This window comes from Trichosurus vulpecula, chromosome 7, assembly GCF_011100635.1.
Source record: "Trichosurus vulpecula isolate mTriVul1 chromosome 7, mTriVul1.pri, whole genome shotgun sequence".
Lineage (NCBI taxonomy): Eukaryota > Metazoa > Chordata > Mammalia > Diprotodontia > Phalangeridae > Trichosurus > Trichosurus vulpecula.
The window spans coordinates 23,219,394-23,232,679 of NC_050579.1; the positions used below are offsets into that span (position 1 = coordinate 23,219,394).

At 46.5% G+C, this 13,286-nt stretch overlaps 1 protein-coding gene across 3 annotated transcripts in view; it reads left to right on the top strand.

Moving 5' to 3' along the window:
- Positions 1-288: 288 nt before the first annotated feature.
- The window catches only part of GTF2I (general transcription factor IIi), a 94,622-nt gene continuing 81,624 nt past the window's right edge, over positions 289-13,286 (top strand). For 2 of the 3 annotated variants that reach the window (XM_036767720.1, XM_036767730.1), the window contains exon 1: positions 289-681. The gene's annotated coding sequence lies outside the window, so the exon portion shown is untranslated. The remainder of the gene's footprint in view (positions 682-13,286) is intronic. The other variant, XM_036767732.1, reaches the window with a different exon arrangement.

The window sequence follows — 13,286 nt, forward strand, 5'->3', positions numbered from 1 at the left end:
AGCAGCAGCCACCGCAGCCATGTTCGTCCTCGGCTCCTCCTGCTCCGCTCCTCCATTGACAGCCCTAGTCCGGGCGGGCCAGCGCCGCTCGCTCTCGCCCCGTCCCCGAGTTCGGGGCTCGCCCTCGCGGAGCACCCTGGGAGTGGTAGTCCGGCCCCATCGCCCTCGGCCTGGTGGGCAAGGCCCGGAAGACTACGACTCCCGCGGGGCGGCGCGGCGGATACGCATGCGCAGCGGGCTCGCTAGGAACAAAAAAAAAAAAAAAAAAAAAAAAGCGAGCTGAGGAGGAGGAGGAGAGCGGACAACAGGGGCCACAGACCGCCGCGGGCCCCCACCTCGCGCGCCCCCTCTCCGGCCGCCGCCCGCCCGCCGCGCTCTGCTCCTCCGCCTTTCGGGCGCTCAGGCCAGCCGTGCGCGGAGCGTGGGCCCTGCCGGGGGCGGCCATGCGGCGGTGACAGGAGCGCGGCGGCGACGGCGACAGCGACGGCCCCAGCCCCAGGCGCAGGCAGGACCGGCCAGCCCGCGAGTGAGACCGGACGCCCCCGCCCCCGGTCCGGCCTGATCGGCGCCCCGCATCCTCTCCCGCCTCCTCCCTCCGCGCCTTGGGGCTGCCCGGCGCCGCCGCCGCTGCCGTCCCCGCCGCCGCCGCCGCTGCTGCTGCTGCGGCCGCCGCTATATCGGGTGAGTCCGAGGCCCGTTTGGTCCGGCCGGGCCCAGCCTGGCCTACCCAGAGCCGCGGTCGCCTCCTTCCCCGCTGCCGCGGGGCAGACATGGGGGAAGCGGTTTAATGGAGGGGGTGGTTATTGTTGGGGGGGGGTGGCCGCCGGGCCCCCCATCCCCCCCCTCAGGCTCCGGGTCCCGGGCCTCGGGGATGGGGGCGGGGTGGGGGGGTTGCGAGGGGCGACGGTTGGACGCGCGAGCCGCGGGGACGCGCTCGTGGGGGGGGCGCGCGCGGTTCTTGGGGGTTGGGGGCGGGGAGGGTTGGAGAGGGCCCTGCGCGCGCGCGCGCCAGGGTTGGCGGAGGGAGGGAGGTGTGCGCGGGCGGGGGGGGGGGGGGCGGGCGTCCTTGCTTCTCCCCCCGCCCTGATTGGCTAGCCCGGCAGGGGTCGCGCGCTCTCGCCTCGGGCCGGGGCCGAGCTGGGGTCGCGCGCCGGCTGGGCCCTGTCCTGGGACTCGAGCGCAGGCTCGGCGGCGACGTGCTCGGATTGGCCAGCGGGGCCGGGGGGCGGACCTGCCGACGCCGTCGCCGCCGGGCTAGGTGAAGGTGTCAGCCCCGCCCCGCCGTGGCCCCGCCCCTATCGCTCCCCCTCCCCCTGCCAGGTGGGGCCTGCTGAGGCCATTGTCCTCGGCGGGTCCTGAGAGGGCGGAGGCGGAGCCGGGAGGCCGAGGGTCGCTGAGGGGCCACGAGGTTCTTTTTTTGCTCCAGTGTAGTTTGGGACCACTGAGACCCCAAGTTTGGGCCCCTCGAGGCCATGGGGGGGGGCGGGAATGAAGCCGATTCGAACCCAGGTCTGGAGTTGGCCCGACCCCCGGCGCCGGCCATCCCCCTCCCGGTTCGGGCTGCTCTCTTGGCTCGGGGCCTGGCCGGGTGAGGCCTTGCGCCGAGGACCCTTGTAGTCGTGGAGGGTCGTGGTGGCCCCTTCGGAACGCCGAGGCTGTGGGAGACCCAGGCCTGGTTCCGAGCCCGTGGGGCGGGGGGGTCAGTCTGGGGGCGTGAAGCCCAGCTCCTTTCGTAGATTTCCCGGTCTACCCCCTCCCTCCGTGCCCCCGGAGTGGGCCCCGTCTACACAGTCCGGCCCTAACCCCGCCGGGCCCAGGGGGTGGGAGTCGACGAGTGGGTTCCGAAGCTGGGAGGTGGGAGCCCGAGGCTTTTATCTAAAAGAGGTAGGGTCTGGGGGTCTGCGGAGAGAGGGGGAAGAGGTAATTAAGGGGTAGGCCGAGGTTTGGTTTTGGTTCCGGAAAAGCCCCTTAATCTTTCTGTGGAGTTTGAATGGGTCTCACCCCGGGGGGAGCGGGGGTGGGGGGAATGTGCAGGAGGAGATAAAGTTTCAGTTCTGAGCTTTCACAAAATGGAGGTGTCCTCCGAGGCCCGGGCTATTGATAAACGGAGGGCATCGTCACCAAAACACTACACAATTATTAAACACTTACCTTTCCCGGATCCTTGGTAATTACTGAAAGCACAGCCTGTGCTGACTGGTATGGAGAGGCTCAGATGAAAGACTTCCGGGTAATTATTAATTTCCTCCCCTTATCTGATTACTGAAATTTTACCTTTTTTATATAAAATGAGTTCTTGACTGGTCATGATTAATTAAAAAAACAATACATTGTAACGTCTCTTGGCTGCTTTGGAGAATAAAATGCAAAAGCAGGGATTCGAGGTTTTGTTTTTGGCGAATACTAATTTTTAATATGCACTTAAATTAGAAGTAAAAAGTGCTGGCTTTCCTCTTTTCTACCTTATTCCCTGGTGTTCTCTCAGCCTTTTCCATCTTCACCCTTGCCGTTTGTCTTCTCTCCCCCCCTCCCACCCCCACCTCCCTTTTTTTTCTGCTCAGGCTTTGTCTCTACAATCTGGTCTTTTAATTCCTGTCCCGCCCTTGTTTCCTCTCTAGCTTTTATTCACACTGTTGGTCCCCCTTGCCTGTTCTTGCCTACTGACCAGGCATTTCTAAAAGCATGACAGAACCCAAGAGTTTGGGACTGTTGCTCTGTTATAAAGAGAGCATAAAGGGTTGGATAAAACATGCCAGGAATTTTTTCAGGAGGTAGTTCCCACAACTGGACTGGGACATACTGGAGTGGAGGCCCTGTGTCATCTGTGCCTGTTCTCTCCTGTGGGGCTGATCCCACCCCTTCCCAGCCTTCTCACTCTGCGCCCTTCTTGGCTTAGGTTCCCCTAGATCTTGTGCAGAGGATTTTATAGGCATTTTAGAAGCATACTTCTTTCTCTGAGCAGTCACTGCAAATACACATGTGATGGAATGGGAAAAGCCTGGGGTTCGGCATCCCGCTTTTTTCTTGACATACCTCACTATGGGATCTTGGGCAAGTGATATCACCTTTCAGGGTCATCATTTACTCATCTTTTAAAGGAGGGACAAGATTATGTTACCTCTTATTCCTCAAATTCTGGTTCTTTAAGATGCCAAATGAATTTACACAGCAATCCTTAATTATAATTAATTCCAACTTTAGGGATAGTAGAAATATGTGATTATGCCAAGGCATCCTCCGAACAGCTGCCAGAAGAAGCTTCTTCAAGCACACATCTGACCTACCCCTCTTCTGCTCAACAGTCTTAATTGGTTGGTTCCTTATTCCTTTTAGGATAAAATACAAACTCATCTGGACATTTAAAGCTTTGCCAGATGCCATTCTAGACTGAAATTCTTACTACCCTTGACACATTCCACTTTTCAATCGGATGACCTACTTGACATTCCTGTAACCAGGCATTCCATTTCCTTGTTCCAGGCGTTTTTGGTGTCTGCCCCCCATGGCTGGAATGCACCTGCCTCTACTTTTTTGATTCCCAGGTACCACCTCCTATAGGGAATATGGAGGGGGGAGTGGTTATCTCTCGAATTAGACAGTCTTAATGAACTGGTTGCTAATCAGTGAAAGCTGCTTGTGGGTAATTATTCACCAATTCTGTATTAGTCATCTAGAATGTGCCCAGGTACTGTCTACTAGGCAGAGTGGTAGGATTCAGGAGGCTCATTCAAATCATGTGTAGACCCTTCCTAGCTAGCTGTGTGATCCTGGACAAGGCACTTAACCCTTTACTGCCTCAGTCTCCTCACCTGAGAAATGGAGCAGGGTTGGACTAAATGGCTTAAGAGGTCACTTCCTGTTTTAAATCTATCATCCCAAGTGGGATGTAGGTGGGCAGAGAAGCTCAGGTAATCTGGGCAAAGGCAGGCAGAGATTGTCATGAAGAGCATGGAGGCCAGGTGGGCTAGAATAGGTAATGTATCATCAGCCTGGAAAGGTCAGGGTTTTCAGTGCCTAACAGAGGAGTTTGTATTCTGCCCCAGAGAGTCAGGAAAAACACAAGGCAGGGAGGCAAGTCAGACCTTTCATCTCTAGGATGGGCTGGAAAGGGGATTGACTAAGACCACTTAGGTTACCACCATGGTGATGGGCAGCACATAAGGTCCTTTGAAGATACTAAGGCACTATTTAGCTGCTATTATCATTGAGAGCGTGAGATAGGGTGGTGGCTGTGCCTGGAGAGGAAGAGACAGTTGGGAGAAAGGTTCTGAAAGTACATTTGACAGGATTAGACAGCAAGACGAGAGTGAAGAGGGGAGCATGGCCGCAGTTTTGGAAATGGGTGACTGGGAGCGTGGCTGGTAGTGTCCTTCCTCAATGGGTGCAGGGAAATTTAGTCTATGTGGGCCATACAGTTGGAAATATCCCATATGCAGGATTGGAGCACAGGAGAGAGACTAGGCCTGGGGATCATGTGTGCAGAGACAGGGGAGCTGATAAAAAGGCAGAAAGGGCCTCAAGAATGGGGAGGAGAACAGAACCTGAAACTGATCTCCTGTTAGAGGTGGGAGCCCTGATGTCCAGAAGAAGAGGCTGAGGAAGAGCTAAGTGGGTCAGCACAGACCATTTTCATTTTTGTCTTGATAGGGTCCCTTATAGGTCCTTATGCATAGGGATGCCGGACTTTTTTGAATTCAATCTTGTTTAAAAAAAACAAAAAACCAAAAACTAGTTTCCTTTGGGGCCTGGACACTGAACTTCAGGTTCCCATGACTTAACAATTCAATTTGTGCCAACAAACAGACCCCCATTTTGTGCAGTTTAAGGTGTGAGGGAGAAAGATACAGATTTAGACATTGGTCCTTACCTACCTTGTTGGAGAGCAGATAGAGTGTTGGGCCTTGTGTCAGTTCAGATCTGGCCTCAGACACTAGCTGTGCAACCCTGGGCAAGTCACTTCACCCTGTTTTCCTCAGTTTCCTCATCTCTAAAATTAGCTGGAGAAGGAAATATTAAACCACTCCGGCGTCTTTGTCAAGAAAACCCCAAATGGGGTCTTGGAGAGTAGGATGACTGAACAACAACAACCCTCTTGAAACTCACTGGAGTTGGGGGAATGTGACAGGTATGTAGTGTATGTTCTTAGTTCACAATCACACAGTGAATTAGCAAAGAGGACCACCTTCTAAATCCTGTAGAGGGGAGAGCGCACCCTTATTCCACCCATTTCCTCTTTCATATTGCTGAATCTTTCTCTGTGCTGGTATTTCTTGCTCAAGGATGGGTGGAAATTAGAACACCTTTTAAAAGGGTTGTTTGAGGTGGGGGATGGAAACTTGGGCAAGGTCTTTGTGAAAGAGAGGCCTGCAGAGGGCAGTTGGCAGTATCCGAAGTTGGAAGGCTTTGTGTTCTGGGGAAGAACATGAAGCATGTGGGATTTGTGGCCTTATGAGAGTCACTACAAGTCTGAGCCTTGCTGAGTTCTGGGTTGGGCTGGATAAGGAACTTCTTAAGTCTTAGGATCCTACAAAAATGCTTTGTATTTGGTCCTTTCCATTTTTGCAAAAAGGCTAGTACTTCTACCCTATTTAATAGAAAAGCTCAGTAGTTAACTTTGTCAGGCTTTGGAAACCTGTTTATTCTTTAGGTCAGTTTGTTAAATAAATAGCCGTTGCTAATGAGGCCAAAGATGATCCATGCCTCCCTCTCTTGTTTCTTGGGCTGGCTCTGGCCTTTTCAGTACCCCCTCCTAGGCGCCTTCTGGCCCTAAATGTAAGCATTTGGCAACTGTTTGTCAAAGACCGTAAGAGAGAAAGGAAGCCAAATGGACCAAAGCATCTTTCTTGTCTACAGGAAAAATAACTTAAGGTGCATGTCCTTCCTCGAAGAATGTCACACTTAAGTAGCATCGTAGGACTTATTGCAGAGAGGGACTTTAGACATCTTCTCATCCAAACCTTCCATTTCACAGAGGAGGAAACTGAAGTCCAGGGAAGTAAAGTGACCTACCTTAGGTCCTTCAGGGTAGTGAGCAGAGCAGAGCCAGAACTTGAGCCCATGTCACCTGACTCAGATCTGTTTCTCTTCCTTTGTGCCATCAGCAAAGGTAAGTCACCCAAGTCATAAACGATCTCTGCCTTGGGGAAGGAATGGCTGAATCATGGCCTTTGGGGGCAGTGGTGCCATTATCCTGTGAGCCACAGCTTCTGGACTTGCAAGTCTTTTCACAGCTGATTGTGGCCTGCTCTAATGAAGCTAGAAAGATGCTGACATCAATGAAGATCCCAAGGGAGTTGGGAGAATTTTATAAAATGAAACCAAACAGTAAAATAGAATCTGAAGTTCTCTGGAAGTTTTATCTCATAACATTAAGGAGTAATGGAAATGGGTAATGTTTGTTTAATTTTAGGATGACAGTACTGTATGTAACCTAACACTCTTGGTCATTGATTTAAATCAATGGAAGAGGTGTGTGGTTTAGAGTATGTCTTTTTGAACTAGGGGTACTAATTCAAAACCCCTGGTCTAGATAATTTATTTTTGGTGCAGCCAAGGAATGGAGACCCCCTTATGTCAGCTTAGGAGCAACCCTTCTGCTTTTTGGAGCAAGTGGATTTTTCTTTAATTTTTTATTCATTTTGAACTCAAATACAAAAAGACAACGTTTCCATGTACACAGCACAACACAGAAAGAGGATTCAATATAAAACTATGAATACCTATTATATACTGTTTACTTTAAAAAAAAACAAACCCTAGGTAATAAATACTGTACGTCATTTTCAGAACCTGTCCTGCTTTTCTGTGCTTCTGAGTTCTTTCGTTCTCTGCTGTGCTGATTTTTCTTGAAAAATAAATATAAAACCAGTCTTTTATTTTACTCACTCAAAATTTGTATGAATTTAGTTTAAGTCTGTTTCAGACTATGTTTAAATCACTAAGGAAAGTGACGTACTTAATATTTCCATTACCATAATGTAGTCTTATTTTATAGAATCTACACATTGACACTTCAGAGATGGATAAAAGTTTCATTTTCATATGGTAGACAAGTCAGTATTTAATAATAGCAAATATCCTGTGGTGTGTAATAACAGTTTATATTCATGTAGTGATTTAATGTTACAAAACACCTCGTTGGTCCTCACACCAACCAGGGTAAGGGTAGGGAGGGCAGAGAGGCATTGTCACTGTTACATTCGAGGGTGGGCTCATTTAAGTAGCATGCTTGTCCAACTTAACTAGAGAAAACCTTCAGTCTTCTGACTTTGAATCCAGTGTTCATTCCACTCAACACCAAGTTCTAATCTTTGTCGAAGGCATTACTGAATTTCAGAAGATGTAAACAGTTCATTTTAAAGCTATGATTTATTTTTTTGTTTTGGGATATTAAGTGATTTATTCTGTTTATCCAAATAATTTGGGCAGTCGCCTACACATTCTGTGTGTTGTCACCAAGTCCCTGCTTCAGTGACTGGATAGAGTAACCAAATTGTTATTCAGTAGTCCGAAAAGACTAGAAAGCAAGTGAATTATCTGCAGAATAGCAGTAGCTTACAGTGAGTGTGCTATTTTGCCCGTTATAGAGAAGAACCCACGTCTCAGCCTGGAAGCAATTTGCCCAAGTTTCTTGGATGGTTCACCTTATTTCAGAAGGTTATTTTCATTCAGGAGTGTTTGTTGTATGCTCATATTATAGCCTGCTCTTCTTTAATAGTTAAGTATTAACTTGAGCATGTTTAGAAAATGAGTTAATGTCCTACTGAGACCTAATTATGAACTTGTCCCACTAAAATTATTGATTTTTATCCCACCTTGACCAAAATTGTGATTTTGAGATAAATGATTTTAATTTTTCTTCCTTAATATTATAACAACATATAATTTAAAAATTATACTTCAATGCTGTTAAATTTTAAGTACTTTATAAAATTAGGGAAAGGCAATAAGTAGAAAAGATTTGAGTAATAATCTAACTTTAAAAAGAAATGCCGTCTGCCTTTATTGCAATTATCTGCTGAAATCCGTATCTTTTGTTTCACATCCACTATCAGACTTGGCATCCTACTGTGTCATATTTACAGGATGGCAGTTCTAGCTGAGAGAAACATAAGCACAATTTAGTTCACTCAGGAGATAGTTGAACTGTCAGAACAAATTTGAAAGAAAATGTTCTTCATTTCTGTTGATGGTCTGTGTAACAGCTATTGCCTACTCATTTCTGCCATCTTCCTCTACAAGTAAAAGCTTTTGTTTTTTATTGACTGCAGGATGTGCTGGACTGTGAGTGCCAGCATCTGGGGCGGGGGAAGGGGGAATACTGCCATGCAAGGAGGATTGGATCAAGACTTCGGTTCAGATCTTGCCATTGAAGTTTCCATTCATTGTGACCTTGGGTACCTGCATGACTTTCCTGGGTTTCACTTTTCTCATCTGTGAGGGGAGGGGGGGAAGATTTGATGACCCCAGAGGTTCCTTCCAGTTGTTGCTTTGCAATACAATCACAGTCTAATAGAGTAAAGAAGCTCGGAAGGCAGCTAGCACAGGGCAGTCCTTGGGACAACCCTGTGCCAGAGGTATAATCCTCATTCCATGGATGAGCCAACAGACTCAGAGAGAGAGAAAGGGACTTGCTCATGATTATGTCACCAAGAGGTGGGATTTAAATCCAGATGCCTGCCAATTCCTCCAGTGCTCTTTCCAGTGTACAAACCTTATAGTCAGAGGCAGGAAAGACTTGGACTAAGATCTGGGCTTTCCCAACCTTAAAGCTGATAGAAATGTGAGTTATTGTCTGTGTGACCTTGGGCAGATCCCTTACTTGGCCTCACTTTTCTCATCTGTATAGTGAGAGAACATAGGGAGAGACTGGCTTACTGAGATGTCTAAGATCTTTGCACCCTACCACCTCTTATGAACCATTGATCTCCAACTCCTCAAATCTTCCTAAACCCCTTATCAGGATTCTGCTTTGTCCTTCTCCCAAGGTAGATGTCAGGAGCCTCAACTTCAGCTCGTTCCATTTTTGTACCCTGGCTTAGCAGAGGTTTGTTGAAACATTGCAAAAATGAACAATTCTGAAAGACAGCCATCGTGCCAGAGGGCCCATGAGGCAGAAGGCTGTTCACCCCTTCACAAGGAGGTGATGCACTAAATACATAGAATGAGACACGTTTTAGAGATGGCCAGTAACACCTTTAGTTTTGTTTGACTATTAAGATTTGTTACAAGGGCTTTGTTTTTCCTTTTTTCTTCCATTGGTGGAGTGAAGAAATAAAAATGATTGCTAATTGAAAAATAGTTTTTAAAAATGTTAAAATTTCAGGGTAAATATTTCTTTTCCTTATGTGACTTGATAATGCCTCTCTAATGCAGTTAATATATTTTGTATTAGATATTTGTGTGCCATCACCCCCCTGGAGTCCTGGGGGGCAGAAATTGTGACATAACTCCCCTGGATCTAGCATTGTATTCCGAATACTACAGGTGCTTAATAAATTTTTATTAATTTGAATAATAAAGTAATCCCAATTCCTTATACTTTGTCTCTTGAGTTTCTCTTAATTCTGTTTTTAGTCCTCTTTAACTCTTTAAAAATCTAGGATAAAAGTATTCAGGTTTAGCCATTAGGAATCTTTCTGGGTCTCCTCCTATTTGTAGCACATTTCCCATGGGTCATCGCTGTCCTCTGCCCCCTGGATCCCATTCACCCCTTTAAGGTCTGAATCCTGCTTTAGCCAGCAGGTGTGTGGAGAAGAGTCAGCCTGAGCCCTTGGGAGCCCCTTTGTTCTTTAGGATGGGGGATACAGAGAAGGCTTGATCTTTACTCTCCTCACCCCTCTTCTTTGAAAACAAAACATTCTTCTCTGACTGAAACCAGAGCAAACCTCAAAGCCCCAAAGTTAGTAGACTTGAGAAAGAGCTGGGCACCCAAAGGCTCCTGCTGGATTTGCTTTGGACCTTTTTCCTTTGCTGGGCCTTAGTTCTAAATCTCTGCCTGCTTAGCCCCCATGGAGTCTAGGAAGGAGATTTTGGACTGTACTTAGGATAGCCAAATTGTATGGGCCCTCAGGTCTTCCAGGACTGGTTCTGTAGCAGTACACCTGCTTTTGGAAAGGCCAACCTTTCCTGGCTCCAGCCTGTCTTTCCACAACCGTTTTTCTTTGAGCTGGTTCTTCATGTGCTTGCTCCCTATTCAGTCTAATTGGACTACTGGTCAGTCATAGAACCCTCTGTGTATTCCCTGCTGCCCCCTTCTCCCTGCCTGCTTCCTCACTTTGAGGGTTAAGCCCCAGCACCTGTGGGTGCTGCTAAGAAGCCTTTTTTGCTTAGATACCATAGGCACATACTTAATTCCACAAATATTAGGTGCAAGAGGCCTGGCCATAGATTCTGGTCTTACTTGAGATAATTTATATTCTACTATGTTAATATGAAAACAAGTAAACATAAAATATAAAGCAACTTAATTTGAGAAGGTAGAGAGAGAGCATTAAATGGGCAGTAGGTAGAGGTGTATGGTATCAGGGAAGGCTTTGACACTTGAGATGAGTCTTGGAGCAAGAGAAGTCTTGCTTGTGAGAGGTAGAGATGAAAGGGGAATGGACCACTAGGCACCAGGGACAGCTGGTACAGAGGTGCAGAGAGGGGAAATGAGGTGTTTATTTGGAAACAGTTAGGAGGCCAGCTTAGCATAAACATTATATTTTAAATAGCATTGGTGTGTATTCACAATTAATTAGGAAATCATATGGAGAGAAATTATGTGGAGAGAAGAGTAGTGTTCTTGTACATGTTCAGTTTTGTATATTTTGTATACAGCACAAGACTGTGGTGTGTGGGCAAAACTAGTTGAATATAAAGAGTACAGTTGGATTTTTAGCTAGTGGTTAGATTTGTTTTGCTGATGGTTAAAGACACCTCACATGTTTGATGAGAGAGTGTGCTTAAGAGCAGTGACAGGATTTCGAAGTCATGCTTCATAGTGATGCTAGGGGTTGTACTTCTGTGATACTCAAAAGTCTTCATATTTTGGAAATGTGCTAGTTTATCCTCTTCTGAGATGTAGGAATTTTTATGTGTGGGGTAAATACTTTCTTGTGTTCAGCCACTGGGGTTTGTATTGAAATTTGGAATCTGGATTGCCATTACCCATCTTCATTAACTTATATATTCTCACTGTGGAAAAGAAGTAGAAATTGGAGTTAATGCTCTTGAAATCCGAGACTGTCATCCTACTGATGACCATAGTCTTAGATACCATACAGATGTGCTAATGGATCTGTGACTAGTGGAGGCCATTTTAAAGGACCCTAGCTCTTTTACATACCAGAACATGCTGTCTAACACTAATCCAAACGTCTTCTAAATGTATGACATGAATCATGAAGGAAGTTGGTTGTATCCGTGTGAAATGGTGGCTCTGTGTATGATTATAAATAAATAGGCTTTAACAAACCATAGACAGGAGAATGGTTCTTTCGCTCATCATGCCATTCCCAACTTGTCCAGTTGCTCATTGTTTGAGCAACTCCCTCTTGATTGAAAAACAATCTAGTCTTGTCTGAAATATTAGAAGAAAGAATATCCCTTTTTTATCCCGTTCACTTTGACTTCCTTGCCCCACATGATTCATGGGCCCCTTTCTTTTCTCTCCCTATACTCTCTTGGTGATCTCATCTGATCCTGGAGTCCATTGTCTTCTCTAGATGACCCCTGAAGCTACAGATTAATGTATATGTATATACATTGTGTGCTTATACACACACATACACACACACATGCATAAAATGTATATAAAATCAGAGAATATCTGATGTACAGCTCAAGCTTGACATGTGCACAATGTAACTCATTGTTTTCCCCAAATCCCTCTTTTTCCCATGGACTCATTTTGTTGAAGGGGCCACCAGCTTTCCTGTTCCTGATGCCTTCCTTCCTCCCCTTGCCTCACCCTCATTATATTCAAATCACATTCCAAGTCTTAGTGATTTTGTTGGGGAAGCTTTATTGGTGACATTAATAAAACAAAAAACCAAAACAAATTAGTCTTCCCCATTTCACCTCCCCCCCCCCCCATTATTGAGCACTTTCTTGTAACAAAGAAAAACAAGCAAAATGACCAACAAAACACCTTATGCACAATTCCACACCTCTCCCACCTTGGTATCAGGAAGAAGAGTGTTCTTCTAGGATGAAGATTTTGCCAAGACTTGTGCGTTGTTCTTCCTCCACATCATCTCTCATCTGCCACTTCTTTGGGGTGTGAACTATGGCAGTGTCCTGATTGGTCTCCCTTCTTTCAAGGCTCTGCTCCACACTCCATCTACCTCTTGAATATTCTTAAGACTTCTGTATAGCCAGGCCAAGGCCAGGGCATCACTAGCTGCCTATCTGATCATAGAGCCCTTAAAGAAAAGAGATGAATCTTTTCTGCTGCTCAGAACCTTCTGCAATCTGGGGCCTCCTGGCCTTTCCAGACATGTTCATGTTACTTCCTTTCCTGTACTTGATGTACCAGCCAAACAGCTCAGTTCTCCTGCTGCTGTTTCCTAAACTCAGGCTGGTTATCTGTCTGTCTGCTATGCAGAGGCCTCCCCCCCCCCTTTCCATCACGCTTTATTTCTGCCTCTTAGAATCACTGACTTTGTTCAAGGCTCTGTTTTGGTAATGCCTTTAATGTGGGAGCCTTCCTGCTGCTCCAGCTGCCTGTGCTCCTCCTTCTGGAAATACTCTGTAGATACTTCTCTATGTCTAGGTTGGATGTGTTAAACCTGAAAATTTGGTTGAAGGAAACAACAGAGCTAGGTGATAGAAAAATCCATGTTGTTTATTATTTTCCCTTAAAGCATAGCGGAGCTAGCTTACTTGTACGTACAAGGAGTCAGAGTATAAACTCTGGCTGCCTGAACAAAGCAATGAGAAAACTTATATACGTTATTTTAGCAGAGATAGCAAGCCTGTATGACCTCATTTTTATGACCCCCATGTATGTTTAACCCTGATACAAGAAGAAGATTTTCCTTAATGGAATAGAGTTGTAAAGGATGTTGACAAAAGTCAGTTGAAACTACAGCCCAGCGTCTCTGTGTCTTATTACATTCCATAACATAGTATATACCTGTAGAATATTAAGCAAGGTAATCTCTCTGGGGGTTAGGGTAATGTCCTTAATGATCTGGCCTTGCTGACAGAGGTAAGGGTATTGCCTGAGCAAACTTTTAGAGAGAACAAAGAAGCCCAGGTCCTGGATCTTCATCCAGTTACTCATTAAATCAGGCTTTGGG